At 43.5% G+C, this 17,534-nt stretch overlaps 1 pseudogene; it reads right to left on the bottom strand.

Moving 5' to 3' along the window:
• Positions 1-686: 686 nt before the first annotated feature.
• Positions 687-15,194, bottom strand: LOC129745003 (fatty acid synthase-like; annotated as a pseudogene).
• Between the last annotated feature and the right edge of the window lie 2,340 nt (positions 15,195-17,534).

Genomic DNA, 17,534 nt, shown 5'->3' with positions numbered 1-17,534 from the left:
AACCATGTGACATAATCCGACCATGCAACATGATCCGACAATTTGGCATAATCTGACCATGTGACATAATCTGACCATGTGACATAATCCGACCATGAGACAAATCGAACCATATGACATAATCCGAGCATGCAACATATTCGACCAAGTGACATAATCAGATGATGCACCATAATTCGATATATATAATCCGACCATGCCACCTAATCCGATCATGCAACATAATCAGACCATGTAACACAATCTGACCATGCAACATAGTCCGACTGTGTGACATAATCTGACTATGTGACATAATCCGACCATGCAACATAATCAGACAGTTTGATATAATCGGACCATGTAATATAATCGGACCATGTGACATAGTGGAATATTCCATCCAAATTTTAAAGCAGCATCGTCAGATAAATCTTCATGTATTCCAATGCATTTAAACGACACAACCTGTGCACACTCATACTTTTTTTTTATTAAATTCCAATAGTCAAATTCCAGTTAAAAAAAAAATCTATTACATCAGGTAAACTTATATTATTTCCCATTGTCCAAGTTTGAAGAAATAAGGATTAAAATCAGGGAGACTTTTTGCAGGTGGATGAGTCAGACACGGGAAATGATATATTGAAAAAAGGATGTTTCGAAAACTAATGAAAACGCTGTATTTTAAAGAGATACTTTATTAAAGTTTTAATTTGTATAGCTAAACGATTGATCCATGACCCAATAATACAATGCTTCTGTTTATATATTTCCATTGTTAATTACAATTGCCAGAAGAATCCAAATTTTCATTATCAGGTTGGTTTCCTTCTAAACCATTGATTATTTCTATTACCTTCGGGTTTTGAAGTATGGAAACGTGATTTCCCTCGATGGTCTGAATGACAACTTCTCCCTTGGTCATTTTGTACAAACCTTCATCTTCATCTAGATGATTCGTCACACTAACCGTTGGTTTCAAAAACGTAATGGACTCATCCAGCTGGCGCAAACTATCCAAATTTAAATTTAACATTATTTTCGTTCTCTTAAACAGTCCCATAGTAATTTTGCGCAGATACTGAGGAGAATAATCGGTGAGACCGTTAACACTTTCGACCATTTTCTCAATTTTTCCTTCGAAAGTTGGCGTTTCCATTATAAGACTGATTTTTTCCAACGGGAAGTTTTTGGTGTATTGTGCTATCATGACAGCTATCAGTTGCTTTTGAATGTTATCATCCGTCGTATTACCGTCAAAAGCCTGTACCAAGGTTTGCTTCAAGGTTCTGGGGGAACCATCTATCAGAATTATTCGTTCGAAGTTTACGTTTGCTGCTATACGTCCCACCAAATCTAGAGCAATCGAACATCCGAATGAGTAAGCAACAATTTTCAAATTTTCATATTTGCTAACGATTTCCGTTTCAAAATCGTCTATTAGGAAGTCAACAATTTCCGAAATACTCTCACTCTTCAGTGAATCCATGTATTGGACAACATAAACTGGACCATTGATTTGGGCAGCATTCGATATCCAGATATTCCCGGTAACGCCCTCTACTCCGGGGAAAATTATTACCGGGCATCCATCGTCACTGAGGGATGTCAACTTTAATACTTTACGATCGCTGTTTTCTTCTTTGCCAAGGTTTCTGATTATGATATCCAGACCCAGGGACATTTCTTTGCTTTCGTCAGCACTTTTTCCTTGTACTTTTTCTTCGTCGAGCTTCATCAGTTTCAAAAACGTCAAGGTACGAAGATCCTGCGGCGAGAGGACAACTTCGAAATCTCGCTCCAATACCTGTTTGATTTCGACGGCCATCAACGAATCCATTCCGATATCAGCAAGAGTGTTCTCCAGCGAAATGGTCTTCAGATCCTTGATGTTCATTATGTGCATCACAGCTTCTACCATGGTTTTAGCAGAGCCGCCCAATCGTTTCTCTGCCACGATCATACTCGATACTATCGGCTGTTCACAAGTTAACAGATGGTCGAGCTCCTTGAGACACGAAGAGATTCTCTGCTGTAATGTACCTCCAATTTCCATATCGATCTTGTCTTCGGCCATGTCGGCTACCAGCCCTACATCTCCAACTGCACCCCACTGGATTGCCTTAGCCGGTAGACCCTCCGAGTGTCTATGTTCAATGATGCGCTCCATGATCGAATTCGCCATACCGTAGTTGCTTTGGCCCGCATTGCCACGCCCACAAGACACGCTGGAAAACACTACAAAGTGCTTCAAGCTAGGGCACAGAACCCGACTCGCCCGATCCAAGTGAATGGTTGCATTCGCCTTCGGTTGCAGGACTTCCGTAAACGTCTCCACCGTTTGATTTTCTAAGATCGCGTCTCGCAAACGCACCGCCAGATGGAAGATCGAAGACACCGGTCCAAGTTGGGACGATTCTGTCAGGAGGTCTTGACAACCTTGCTCCGTTGTGATATCGGCCGTGGAGATCAACACTTCGACTTCATAAGTTTTCCATGTTCTAGATTTAAGAGAAAATAGTTGTTAAAATATCAAAAAAAAAAAAAAGTTGGTATAACAGTAAGAAAGTGCAGCGTGAAATGCTGAGTAAAACCCCCCGAATAATATTTAACTTACTGAATTCGATATTCCTGGTACTGCCGACTGATCCCCTTGCTACTACTGAGGACCACTTTCCGACAACCTCGGATGATGAGCCAGTCGGCCAGTTCCAGCCCAAACCCTCCCAGTCCTCCTGGAATGACGCAAACCTCGTGCGGAGTAAAATACATCCGAGGAACGTGCGAAATTGGCAGCGACTGTGTAATTTCTTCATTTTCCCTGATTTTCAGAATCACCTTTCCGATGTGTTTTCCACTGGCAAGAAACCGCACAGCTTTCTCTAACTCGTTGGCTTCGAACACATTCGAACGAAGCGGTTTGATCGCACCCGATTGGATGGCCTTCTCGAGAATATCGTGTAGCTTCTGCAATGAGAGGGTAGATGTGAGTGGAATATTGAAATTTTTTTCCCAAAAACTTACTCGTTTGAAAGACGCCGATTCCTTGAATAGTAAATCCAGCATAACACTGGTAAATGTAAGCTGGTTTTTGGAATATTTTCATCGATAGTTTTTGAATTGTTTGCCATATCGAATTTGCCGATTTCCAAGAAATGTCCACCTGTGCCTAAACATCGCACGGACGCCTGCCAACTTTTCGTCGGCCAGTGAATTCAGCACATAGTCTACACCTTTTCCTTTGGTTCTATGTGTGATCATGTGTTCGAAGGATGTGTTTTCTCGAGTTCCCAATATTCTGTGCATCTAAATTCAGGAAACAGCTGTAGTAAATATTCCTTCTTCTCCTCTGATCCAACAGTTGTGTACACTTCTAAACCATGAGAAAGCGCAGTGTGTAATTGCGGCTAGCCCAACACCTCCGCTTCCTGCGTGGATCAAAATCGACTTTCCTCGCTTGATATTCGCACACATGAAAAATGCCAAGTAAACCGTACCATAGACAACTGGTACCGTAGCAGCTTCTTCCAGGCTCCAATGCTGGGGAACATCCCATATCAAGTGGGGATCAACTTCTACCATAGTTGCCAAAGCTCCACTATTTGCCACGCCCATCACCCGACGACACATCCCTAGTCAAGCCGGAAAATTCCAGTCCTAGATCACATTCAGCTTCCAGACGTGTCAAGTTCAACGCATCGCAGAAAGTTCGTCCGGTAGCCAACATCACATCACGGAAGTTCAACGAGCTGTATGATATACGCACCAATTCTGCACCTTCATCCGACGTATTCAACGGTCCTTTGAACCACATCATCGACGACAGGTCACCTTTCGTTCGACAGTTCGCGAAACAATGGTGACCTACCGGCTCCGTCCTGAACGGCACTTGGAAGTAGCAAATGTCGATAGCTACCCCATTCCCCACCTCTGTAAACGTTGATAGCCTGATCTAGCTGTAACTGCTCCGCATAAAATGGATCGTTGAGATCAAATGGTGGTGCTGCCGGATCATCGATAAACACACATTTCACGTCAAGATGCTTCGGTTCTTCCGGATGCAGTTGACCAAACCTAGTATTCCCGAAATCGAATCACCCTGTGAATACAGTACAACAGGGTTGGTTTTGACCACATCTATCAACGTCGTCAACCATTGGAGATCGTTCGTGTCCACCCGAATGCAAACGGTAGATTCCATTCTTGCCTTTTTCGTTTTTTGAAGTAAAACTATAGTCTCCTGCTCATCTATGTCAAAAGTTGAGATCACCTTCAGCTGATTCGGAACTTCCAAGTTTTTCCAGTTGTACTCCAACGATTCTCGTAGTAGAATGTATCCACCTTCGGAAAGACAACCAATGGCGTCGGCAGACAAATTCGAGCCGCCTTGAACTATCAAAAATGTTACGTTCGAAAACTCCGTTAAACTCTTGTTTTCAACGGTCACATTGTCGACCTCCATTTCTTCACTACTCAACAAGGTGAGAGTCGATTGCAGCAGAGGAAGATCGGCCACTGCTTCACCAAACTGTTGCACGATTATCGGACCATTTGAACTATAAACTTCAACAACAGAAAAATTCAAAGCCGGAACATTTTCAACTGCCAATTGTACGCATGATCGAGCTGTCTCCCTCATTGATATTTTCGTCCCGGAATGATAAGGCCAGAATTGAAAACTTTCTAGGACTAAATCCCCCGGCGAGAGCCTCCGCTGTACGGTTGTGATCTGCATATTAGAAATGGCCACCCCTCCAGAAATTAAAACTCGCGTCTCTGGACAACTGACAACGGAGAAATACTCTTTCCCTTCGTCGTCCTTTTCAATCGAATTCAAGTGCAGTTCCGGATTAACCGAAATCTTCTCAATGTACGAGGGAATCATGAGCGACCGCGAATCTATTCCGACGATACCCGTCTGTAGTATACCATCCAGGAACGCCGTCCAATTGCCGGTCCACTGCACCTTGGAGCTCAGCCCATCGGTGCGGGCTTCAATGACCGACTTGAAGATTCCGTTGTAGTGATACCCTCGTAAGCGAAGCTCCTTGTAGAAACTTTTGGTGTCCAGCATAACTTTGTCTGATTCCGGTTTCTCTAGCACCGGAGGTTTCCAGCTGAGCGGAAGGTACTTGAAGAATCCGGTAACGACGACCGTTGTGTCCTCCAAAATCTGAAAATGAGAAACTTGTTGAGATCATACATTTGTCCGGAAAACATGTACTCATCAGTGATCAGATGAATTCCTAGCTGCAGTTTGATCAGTTTTGGAGCTAAGCAGTGACAAGTCAGTAGTTTCCAACGAATAGAGAAAAACTTATGAGAGAGGTAAAGTTTTGCGAAAAGTTAGTACTCCTACGTGCTGCGTCAGATAAAATAAATTTCTAAATAAGTTGATAGTCTTGAAAACGAAGTTCAAACCTAGGCTCTCTAAATAGGGAGATCTTGAACACCCCAATAGAGTGGTGGCATTAGAACACTTTTTTCCTGTTGGGGACTGCGACCATTTAGTTGATCTTTTGTGGTATTACCCCGCGTTACTATTTTTACTTTGCTATGCTACCCCTGCACTATTGGTTGAAGTTGCAGTTGTTTACCGTTAGCACTACGAGCATACACATATCTAGGGTAGGATCTCCAAGTGTAATCTAAGTTCCCTTGAAAAGATCCATCCACTTGCATGTGCTGTGCACATGAGTGCCCCAAATGACCCGACTTGCGGTTAAAAGTCTTGATGACGCTAATTATTGCAGAGTTGGCCCCGTAATTGTTTAGTCTAACAGGGCCGGGGAGCTGAAGATCCCGATTCCTCAAACCACGAGGTCGGACGCTTAGTGGAAGAACTTCCAAAAATGCGGGAGAGTCGATTCTCGATGAAAGCAGATCAGCGACGATAGACGCACGAGTGGCGGTCCTGTGGGCGTGTCGATGTCGATCAGGTGGCAGCGGCTTTTGAAGCTGGGAAGTCGAAAAGGGTCTAGCATATTTAAGTGTCGAAGGGCATACCTCAAAAAACGTCGTTGGATGGCTTCGATGTGATCAGAACCGTTTTGATAATATGGGCACCAAACCGCAGAAGGATCGATCGAACCAGACTACAGTAAAGACTCTTCAGGCAGTAGATGTCTTCAAAGTCCTTCGTCATGCGGAAAAGAAGACCCAGGCTTCTGGAGGCCTTGTCAACGATACAGTTGGTGTGATTCTTAAAATTCAGCCGCACGTTCAGGATCACACCAAGATCTTTCACGTATTGAGCTCGAGAGATTGCATCGTTTCCAAGGAAATAAACGACTGAGAACGGGTGTCGTTTGCGGAAAAATGATATTACTGCGCATTTCCTACGGTTTAAAGGCAGGCGACTGGCATCACACCAGGAGGCAAAAGGGTTAAACTGGTTCTGCTGAATCTTCGGGGCCATTGATAGAGTAGTACAACTTCAAGTCGACGGCATACGCTAATTTTGGTCCATCGAGAAGTTGCAGCACGTCATTGAAGTAGATTAGGAATACAAACGGCCCTAAATGACTTCCCTGAGGCACGCCTGATGAAGCTGAGAATTGCCTGGAAAAACAGTTACCCGTACGAACTGTCAATTTACGTCCAGTAAGGTAACTGTGGAACCAGCCAATAAGAGATCCACAAAATCCTAAACGCGCGAGCTTTCCGATGGCAATATAATGGTTCACCTTGTCGATTGCGGCAGACAGATCGGTATAGATGGCATCAGTTTGGGATTTCTTTGCAAAACTTGCATGCACAAACGAGGTAAAGGTCAGTAAGTTAGTTGTAGTTGAGCGTTGAGGCATAAATCCATGCTGGTCGTTGGAGAAGTTATGCTTGCAGAACATGAAAATGGGATCTAAAACCACCAATTAGAAAAGCTTGGCTATAGCACACAGAGCTGAAATTCCTCGGTAATTATTGACATCTTCCTTATCTCCCGTTTTATGAACCGGGAACATGTAAGCTTCTTTCCACAGTGAGGGGAAGGTGGCCTGGCCAAGCGAAGCTTGGAAGATAAGCCTGATAGGAATCAGCAAAAAAGGTATGAAACGCTTCAGGAAGGTAGCTGGTATACCATCCGGGCCCGTAGAGAAGGAGTTTTTGAGCATAGTGGCTGCTTTAGAGATGGTTGTATCCTCGACTGTAATACCGTTTAAAGAAAAGCCCAGTGGTGAAACACTCCTGATGGCACAATTCAGTTGATCGTCGGTTATTGAAGATGTTTCAAAGATGCTCGAGAATTTATTGGCAAAGAGATCGCAGATTCCGGAGTCAGAGTTCGCCATGATTCCATCCAGGAACATACGGGACGGTGTTCCAGGTTCATTCCGTTGATTCTTGACGTGATTCCAGAAGGATTTTGGGCTAGTCTTGAGGTTTTGCTGAATTCGACTAAGATGGTTTTGATAGCTACGTTGACTGGCTTTTTTATAGGCGGAGTTGAGTTTGCGGTATTCTTCCTTGGTATGCGGAGATTGAAGCTTGTTGTAATTTCGATTTGTCGCTTTCAGTTGTCGTAAAGCTGCTGTAGCCAATGGAGTCCGAGGATTAGCATTAGCGGTGCGTTCGGCACATGACGGTCGATTACGTAGTTGAGAATGTGCGAGAAAGTTTCGGCTGTAACATTAGGGATTGCTAGTTCGAGCTCGGATTTTCAGTCTATGGTGGCCAGTACGCGAGAAATGATATCGAAATCGGCGTTCTTATAATCCAAGTAGAAGAGTGAGAGTTTATCAACAAGGGTACACAATCTAGAGATATTTAATGTAACCAGTAAAGCCGGGTGGTGTGAGCCTACTTTAACTTGCGGTGCAGGTGCTGATTCGATAGTTGGTAAACGGAACCCGTTATTGGCGAAGCAAAGATCAAGCATCCGGCCGTTATCTCCCTAGCTACTCGTGGGACTAAACATGAACATAAACAACAACAACAACAACAACAACAACACCAAAAACAGAAGGAACGTCGAGACAACTGACGATAGCTCGGACGAAGGAGGAGAAGTTAGAAGAACGCAAGCGAAGGCCTTTGCTAAGAAAGAAGTCCTTAGGTCACCTCTACTGAGCAAAGTAGTAAAGGACCTACGTGAAGGGGCATTTTCCCATTCAGGAGATAGTTGCAGATTTTAGAGATGGGTTCCTGATTGCAAAAATTAACGGCATCTTCTTCTGCAGCTGCTACGCTACACCAAGTTCCAGGAAGTTCAACACAATGTTGGATGAACTTGCTCACACATTGACAGGAAATGTCGCCGTAGTTATAGGAGGAGACATTAACGCTAGAGCGATTAACTAGGGTAGCAGGTGAAATAACCACAGGCCACAGCTTACTAAAGGCATTCGCGAGACTGGAGATAGAGCTGTGTAACACTGGATCTATCAGCACCTATCGTAAGCATGGAATACCAGACAGAACGTCAGTGATTGATATCACCTTTGCGAGCCTGACATTAACTGGACATCACCAGGCGATACTCTATAACGTAGGAGATCGAAATCCGGTGGCTATAAGGTAGCGGGGATGGAAGATCAATGTTTTCGATAACGAAGTGTGCACCGAAGCTATAAACATGCAGAAATTGCTGAGCTTCGTACCAGCTGCTCAAAGCCAGATGTCGAGCTCAACGGACGAGAAACGAAGCCGATAGAGAAACGTGAGGTGCCGTTTATCGAGCAGCCATGGTGGCACTCAAGCTAGCTATTAGAACAAGCAAAGATAATTGTTACAGAACGTAAATGCAAACCCATGGGACCCAAACTATAGAGTTGCACAGGCGAGATTCGATGGCCCAAGATTGCTGACCGAAAACTTTCCGGAAAACTTGAAAGAAATCGTTGCACATCTTTTCCCGCAGCATGGCCCGACACATTGGCCACTAATCCCGTACGACGTTGAAGCCCACAACATCGAGCCAGTAACGAATAAGGGACTATCGCTAAAAAACGCGGTCCGGAATCCCAAACACACTGTTCAAGGTGGCGGTACAAACCATTCCGGATACTTTCAGAGTGGTGCTACAAAACTGACTCGACAAAGGATCTTACCCTAATCTGTGAAAAACAGCGAAGTTGGTGCTACTACCAAAACCTGGGAAATCGCCAGGGCATCCATCATTGTACAGACCCATTTGTCTGCTGTACACCCTTGGTAAACTACTTTAGAGGATAATATTAAACAGACTTATTGTCTACACAGAAGGCGAAAGTGGACTAATAAAGCCTTCAACAATGCCAGCTGAGAAGCTATTGCCAAAGCGCTTAACAGGATGCATGTTTCCAATACCCTCTGCAGGTAATAGGAAGCTTCTTCGAAAATCGAGTTGAACAGGGTTACGATCTAGTACTCTAACAGCGGATGTTCCACAGGGTTCCATACTCGGACCTGTGTTTTGGAATGGTGGAATAAGGTGTTAAGACTGAAACTACCAGCAGGCGCACAGATAGTCGGATTCGCTGACGATATCGTGCTCATGATCACTGGCGAAACAATCGACGACGTAGAAGACTTTGCAACGGTGTCCGTAGAAAGGGTGGCATCTGGATGGAGGGAGTTAAGCTTCAGATAGCTCACCACAAAACCGTAGTTCTGCTCGTGAACAACAAAAGAGTTTTGCCGCATAGATAGATTACTGTTGGAGGATACACGACATCTTCGAAACAGCAGCTGAAATACCTCGGAGCAATGGCCGACAATCGCTTAGTTTTGGTGGGCTCGTCAAATACTTTTGTTCAAATGCATCGAAAGTCATCGATTCATTGGCCTGGATTATGCCGAACTGTCATGGTCCAACTGACAAGGTCGAAACTACGATACGGCCTGGAGCTCCGCCATAGAGAGAGCGAAACTAATCCAAATTACGGCTGATAGCCATGCGAGCTTCCTGTGCAAACAGGACCATATCAGCGGATGCAGCTTTTGTTATCAAGGGCATGATTCCCATCGACATAGCTCTGGTGGAGGATAAGAAGTGTTACGAAGCTAGAGCTGTTAGAGGAGTGCGTAAAGCTCAACGAGCAGCGTCGATGCTCAAGTGACAGGAGCAATGGAACGTACAACGCAAGATGGATGAATAGGCTTATCCCGAGACTTTTAGACTGGGTAAATCGGGAGTATGGAGAGGTCAACTTCTACCTGACACGGTTCCTTTCGGGTCATGGATGCATTAAGCAATATCTTCATCGATTCAAGCTTATCAGCTCACCTTATTGCCCAGAATCAAGATAATTCATCAGATGGATATCTGAATATAAAAACTAGGAATTCAGGAAAGGTTATCTCTATGAAGCTCCCGAAATATGACATTGGCAAATCAAAGGTAATTAGGTTAATCAAAAGTCTGTACGGGTTTTTTCCGGGTATCGTTTTTGCAGTTATCAGCAGTTCTACGACGAAATACAACATCTTTGTTTTTCCGTCCCTTTGAAGAGTGCCTGCTGCGAATTTACCTTACTTACTTACTTAATGATCCCGCGCCGATCCTCCGGTGCATAGGGCCGTGGTAAAAGACCTCCACTGTTGACGATCCGGAGCCAGCGTCTTCACCTGGTCCCAGTCAAGATTCTCGTCGACAGTTCGGATTTCAGCGGCTAGGCTTCGCCGCCACGAATTTCTGGGTCTGCCTCTTCTTCGATGACCTTCTGGATTCCAATCTAGCGCCTCTCTGCAAATCTCGTTTTCATCTCTTCGCAGCGTGTGCCCAATCCATCTCCACTTACGTTCCCGAATCTCGATTTCCAGCGCCTTTTGATGACACCGGCGATGTAGTTCCTCATTCGAGATCCAGTTGCCAGGCCACCAAGCGCGGATGATATTCCGCAGGCAGCGATTTACAAATACTTGCAGTTTTCGCGTCGTTACCGCATATGTGCACCAAGTTTCGCACCCGTACAGCAATACGGATTTGACGTTTGAGTTGAAGATTCGGATTTTTGTTCGTAGAGAGATCTGGCGTGACCGCCAGATGTTTCGGAGAGTCGCAAACGCAAATCGGGCCTTTCTGATCCGTGTTTCGATGTCTTTTCTGGTACCACCATCAGGCGTAATCTGGCTACCAAGATACTGGAAGCACTCCACTTTCTCAACTTGTTGCCCAGCTACCATGAAACTGGAGGGATTTCCTGTGTTGATCTCCATCGACTTGGTCTTTCCGACATTGACTTTGAGACCTGCTGCCTTGGAACTTTCGGTGAGGTCGTCGAGTTTGCTCTGCATATCTGGTTGTGTTTGGGCGAGCAAAACAATATCGTCAGCCAGATCAAGGTCGTTCAGTTGCTCCATTGTTGAAGGATTCCACGGCAATCCTCGGTTCGGTGCACAGTCAATCGATCCAATCAGAATCTCATCCATTACGATAAGAAAAAGTAGCGGTGATAGAATACATCCTTGTCTCACTCCAGCAGTTACCGGGATTGGTTCGGACAAGACACCGTCGTGCAAGACCTTGCACGAAAATGCCTCATACTGTGCTTCGATGAGATGGACTAGTTTCTCTGGGACCCCTCGTCGCCTTAGAGCCGCCCAGATGTTTTCATGGTTAAGTCGGTCGAATGCTTTTTCGAAATCAACGAACACCAGCAGAAGAGAGTCCTGAAATTCGTTGATTTGTTCCAGTATGATTCGTAGCGTTGTGATGTGGTCCACACATGATCGTCCGGATCGGAATCCAGCTTGTTGCCGTCGGAGTGTAGCGTCTATTTTCTCCTGGATCCTGTTCAGAATCACTTTGCAGAGTACTTTGAGGGTTGTACAGATCAACGTTATGCCTCGCCAGTTACCGCACTCTGTCAGGTCTCCTTTCTTCGGGACCTTTACGAGGATACCCTGCATCCAGTCGGCCGGGAATGTTGCACCTTAATTACCTTAATCCTGTACTTAAATGACATCCTTATTATAGAATAGATGTTTCAGAAGTTATTTGGATCAACATCGAACTTGGAAGGTTTCTCCGAATGAAGGAGCTGCAGGAAATCAAGACATTTCTTGGAACTGACCGTCAAGCTAGAAGAGGGTCCTGGAGATTCCGCAATCAGAATACGTGGATAGATTCTCCAGCGATTCGGTATGGCCGATTGCAGACCTGTAAACATACACCGCTAGACACGAATGATTGCAGGACGAAGCTGAAGAATGTTAGTTTTATCACTGAACAACCGTTGATCATTAACTTTAAACAACACTAAACATTACAAACAATGCATTAACACTGAACGGTAATCTTTCGCAGAGTTTGAAAATTTCTGTGAATTAAAAAAAACGAAAGAAACACTCACCTCAAAATACCCGGAACCATTGGGCATCACAATGGTCAGCTTCGCCGATTGATTTTTCGTCAGGGTAGTGGCCCGCAAAAACTTGACGTCCTCCAGTTCAAAGGCAATCTGATTAATGGAAGCCTTCGAGGCCATGGCGGCAAACTCCCAGATCAGATACAGATACTCGGTAGCCGGAACCAGAACTCGCCCATCAATGCAATGACCCGGAATGTGGCTGAAGGCTTTATCTCGCAACGAAATGGTAATGTCCGATGAATACTTTTCCGCCACAACCATGTAAGTGTAGACTGGAAAGAAGGCCGCCTCCCGATGATCCCACTTGATGAGCGGCGATATCATGGGTGTTTTCAGCGAAACAGGGAACTGTATCGGGGGATAGAGGTCGGCAATTTTAAGCGTTTGACCCTCCTGGAAAATACTGGGGATAATTGGGAAATTATTAAAGTGAAATTTTGTTGGAAGTATTTTAGGAGCTTACTTCGCAACATCGTTTAGCAATTGAAGCACAGCATTGTTGGCGTCGCGATCGGGAGACGTGTAGAAAACTTTCAGATCCATCAATTTTAAAACTTTCTCATACGAATACGAAGATCCTAGCTCAAATAGTGTCACACGATGTGGAATGTTTTTAAGAAGATTCTCAACGGATTGCGTACCGTGTAGTTTGGTGGAAAAGAGTGAGGAACACGTGGCATTCAACCATTGATCGGATGTTTGGCCTTCGTTGAGTTGCACGTGTTCACGAATGTGATGTAGCTTGAAGCTTAGTCCATTACTCAAGGATTTTTCGCACTTCGGAACTACGAAGGGTAGCAGTTCCAGCACGTAATCAGGGTAGTTCTCACGATGGATTTTTGTTATGGAGCTTTCATCTTTTCCACTGATAATTTCAAAACGTGGGTTTTGATTCTTCGTTTTTCGATGCTTGATGATCGCGGTTGTGTGGTAGTGTGCGTTACGATCAGAATACACTGAACCATGAACAAAGGCAAGTTCCAATACCTGCTCCATGGTTAGAATGCCGTTTAAATATGCACAAGTGAGTTGACCGATCGAGTGTCCAGCATATAAATTGGGCTTGAAGCCTAGCGCAGCTAATAAATTCACAACGGCTAGTTGCAGTACCACAGTTCCAACCATATCGTATAACACTACTTGGCCCTCGGATTTTTGCACCTCTAAATCGAAATTCATACTAATCAGAATTTCAACACACTTTAGGTAGGTACGATTGATAGACCGAAACTGCCTAAGCACGTGCAGATCGTTTTTCCACCGAAGGTTGATTCCCCCGAATATCAGTAGTAAACTTCTGGCGTTCAGGCCAGATCGCACCACACATTGTTTCAGCAGGATAGCTGGGTTTGCTCCGTTTTTGGAAAATATTCCATATCCTCTGTAAATATTTCCGGGAGTTTCGTGTTGCTGAATGTTGTACAGAAGATTGATAAATTCGACATCTAGCGGACGCTCAGCGATGTTTTGGAACATATTTAGTACAGCTTCTTTCGTTCGACCAGTCCATGTGACCAGCCTCGGAAGTTCATCGTCGGGAAGCCCATGATTTTTCTTCTCTCTAACGTTGCTATGGAGCAAGGCATGGGCGTTTGCACCTCCGAAACCAAAAGAGTTGATAGCCATCAGTGGTCCACTAAGCGGTTTAACTTCATTGACAACAACCAAACGACCTTCTACTAGTGACGGAATATCTGGCCTATTTTCAACGAAGTTTATGTTCGGTGTAATCAAACCGTTATGCATGGATATAACACATTTAATAATAGAGCAAATTCCGGCTGCCGCTTCCGTGTGACCAATACTGGATTTCACTGATCCCACCAAAAGAGGACGATCCCGATCGGCACAGAACACTTTATCTAATGCATCACATTCTTCTGGATCTCCAACAACAGTCCCGGTACTATGAGCTTCAACGTAGTCCACTTTCGATGGTTTGATATCAGCTATCTTGTAAAACTCGTCCATGAGTTGATACTGCACATCCCTCGAAGGAAACGTTATTCCTTCTACTTTGAACCCATCGCAATTAGCATGGGTATACAAACAATGGGCGTAGACCCGTTTGGCATCTTTCAACTTTTGAAGAAACACCGCTGCTACAGCCTCTGATCGAGTGTATCCACTGGCATCCTTATCGAAAGGGCGGCAATACCCGTCCTTAGCTAGTACTCCAAGCATAGCAAATTGGTGCGTAGCTCTAGGATTGATTAACAAGTTTGATCCCCCTACAAGGGCTGCATCACACTCACCACTCACTATACTCTTGTACGCTAGATCCAGAGCATACATTGAACTACTGCAAGCTGTATCCACCACAATCGATGGACCTCTGAAGTCGAAGGCATAAGACAGGCGATTTGCCATCTGAGACTTCGCACACCTTAAACAAAAACAAACATTTCCACAATCATTGTCTGAAGCATGAATCCTACACCATAACTCACCCCAGAACTGCGGCGCCATCTCGGGGCTGAATGTAGTTGTACATGTATGTTTCGGTTTCCGAAAAGCAGTGGCCACAAAATACACCCGTACGCGATCCCCGGATTGCTCGCGGATTGATGCCAGCGTCTAAAATCGCTTCGTAAGCATGCTCCAGCAGCATTCGAAGCTGTGGATCCGTAATGTCCCGCAAACGACGATTCATCCCGAAAAACTCCCCATCGAAATACTGGACATTGTTCATCTTTCCCGTGCGCCGAGGCATACCCGGAATGTTGTGCTCCCAGCGCACCTCCCGATCGTCAATCAAGTCCTGCTTCGCGTACAGCTTACGGGCAAAGTCGCTCACATCGTCAGCCTGTGGGAATCTACCGGCAACTCCCGAAATCACCACCGAATCATCCGACCCTATCGACATCACTTCACAGGAAGGCATCGCTAATCGCTTATCACACCAAACACCAAGTCCTCTAATGTTGATGAAATATGGGACAAAACTATCCAGGTCCCTTCGTTTTATACCCAGTGCATCATCACTGCCGTGACCCTTAGCCTGAGAAATTCATATTTCAATCCGTTACGATACCATGCTTAGCGCAGTTCCTATGAATACCAATTAATTTCTACCACAACTACCAAAACAGGACGCCGTTACAGCGTGTATCTACGCAGACATTGGTACCCGTTGGAGGATTAGCACGTCTAATTTGCCATTCTAATTGGACCTTGCTGGACAAATCGGGAATCTGATTCCGCCTTTTGATGATATTCATCGTTTAGTCATGGAGACAAACGTCAAAAAACGTTCTCGTTTACCACAAAATTTTAGCTCATTCGTATCCATAATTTCTCAAAAGTAGCACCTCTGAATATTGTTGTGACTTCTCTGATAAAATATTAATTGAATTTATCGAGGATCATCGTTAGAGCAAAATAATCTAATCCAACAACCCAAGTTATAAAAGTTCAACTCGACTGTCCGCAATGGTGATTGATATTGGTCTATCGTTTCGCTTGTTCAAACATCGAATACCCATCGTTGTGAAAATTGCTACTTTATATCCAATCTAATCGATACTTATTTCTTTCACCGAGTCATCGTTTCAATATTCTTCAACTGCTGAACACTAGTTGAGACGAAAGGCATGCGGAAAAACGAAACACCGGAATGCCCAAATTCCAGGAGCAATGTTAATTTATGTTTGAAAAACTAGTACAGATACAAATCGTTTATGATGAAAATTCGTGCCGGATCAACAAAATCTACAAAGCTGTTGTTTCATAGATGAGGCATGCTCAGTTTGGTGAAATTTGGCGGTTTGAAAAATACATCTTTTTGATAGAAAAAGCCTTATAACTACGAATGCTTCAAGACATACATTTGCTGTCCGAAACAAAAACGTGCGCACTGTGATTTGATAAAGTTCGCCGAAGACACCGCTAACGTATAAATTCATTTAATAAAGTCATAGATGAAAATCTGGTTTTAAGACACGCTCTAACATATGAATTTGATGTCTTCTACAAAGTTGCTTTGAAAGTTATTAGCTACAACTTTGTAGAAGACAATTTTACTCTATCTTTGCTAATAAAAAAGTTTGTGGGTATGTCAAAATCATGGAAAAAATGACACGTGTCCCAATATCTTATACTGTATTATAAGGCGCATTATTTAATGAGCATCTTTGCTGAAGACACCGTTTGTCTAATTCTTATAGTTTCTGCGTTATTAATTTTGCCTCGCTCAATTCCCGTTCTGGACCACTGTGCAGTGGATTGGAACCTTTCTTACAGCCTGTAAATTATAACATATAATAAACATATTATAGAATTCTAAATTCTCCATCATTAAATTATGATCAAAAGAATCTTCAGAACCATGATTGCCGAAAAATGTTCTGTGTTTTGACGAAAAAAAAACTTACTTTCTGTGATTTTACCCAAAAATTCTGTGACTGTTTTCTGAGATGCTTTTTTCATTAATTCCATTCAAAAGTCATGTCAAATTGCTCCTTTTTACATTTTTCTTATAAAAAAACCAATGAACATTACCAATTTTATCATATTTTTCAAATTCAAAGATATTTATCGAAAATTTAAATTTCCTTAAAAAATTGAATTTTGAAAAAAAAAACGTTAAGAATTTTAAAATTCTGTGAATTTAATGAATATTTCCACTTTTTCTGTGACACAGATTCTGTGGTGAAATTGGGCTCAAAATTCGGTGAAATTATAGACTTTTCTGTGATTTCGGTAATCTTGGACAGAACTCGTCGAGCTGATTCGATAGGTACCCAGGGGCGGTCCTAGAGTCGGCTCTTGGGGGGGGGTGATTTTCCAATTTTCAAAATAAAGGAACGTTAATATCTGGTGAAAAAAACAATCATTTGAGTGAGCGAAAGGAGAAGGGAGGGGTTGCCGGGGGGGGGGGGGGGGGGTGGTGTTATCCCTTTATAAAACAACCAGCGAATCTATGATAACCACTGCGAAAAAATGTTGATATTTTTTTTTATTTGTCGGTATATCAGGTATTTTTGAATTGTCATTTTAAGAGCCTTTTAAAAAATTTCTCGTTATAAATGTATTTTTTGCAATGAAAATAATACACACGTTGTTGAGAGATGAACACGTAGAAAAAAAATCAAGTTATCTTCATTTATTTCCTGAGCTTCTAAATATTAGGCCACTGGTATTTTATAATTTATCGAAAGTATTTTACTTTTCACCGATAAGCCCGATAAACAAATTAACAAACATAACTAACGGGCATTGAATTCTTCATTGGGGTATTTTACTGAATCGTGATTTGGAAAT

The sequence above is a fragment of the Uranotaenia lowii genome, chromosome 2 (assembly GCF_029784155.1).
Source record: "Uranotaenia lowii strain MFRU-FL chromosome 2, ASM2978415v1, whole genome shotgun sequence".
NCBI classification, from domain to species: domain Eukaryota; kingdom Metazoa; phylum Arthropoda; class Insecta; order Diptera; family Culicidae; genus Uranotaenia; species Uranotaenia lowii.
Note: the sequence above shows the minus strand (reverse complement) of the source record. Positions and strands in the feature narration are given on the sequence as shown.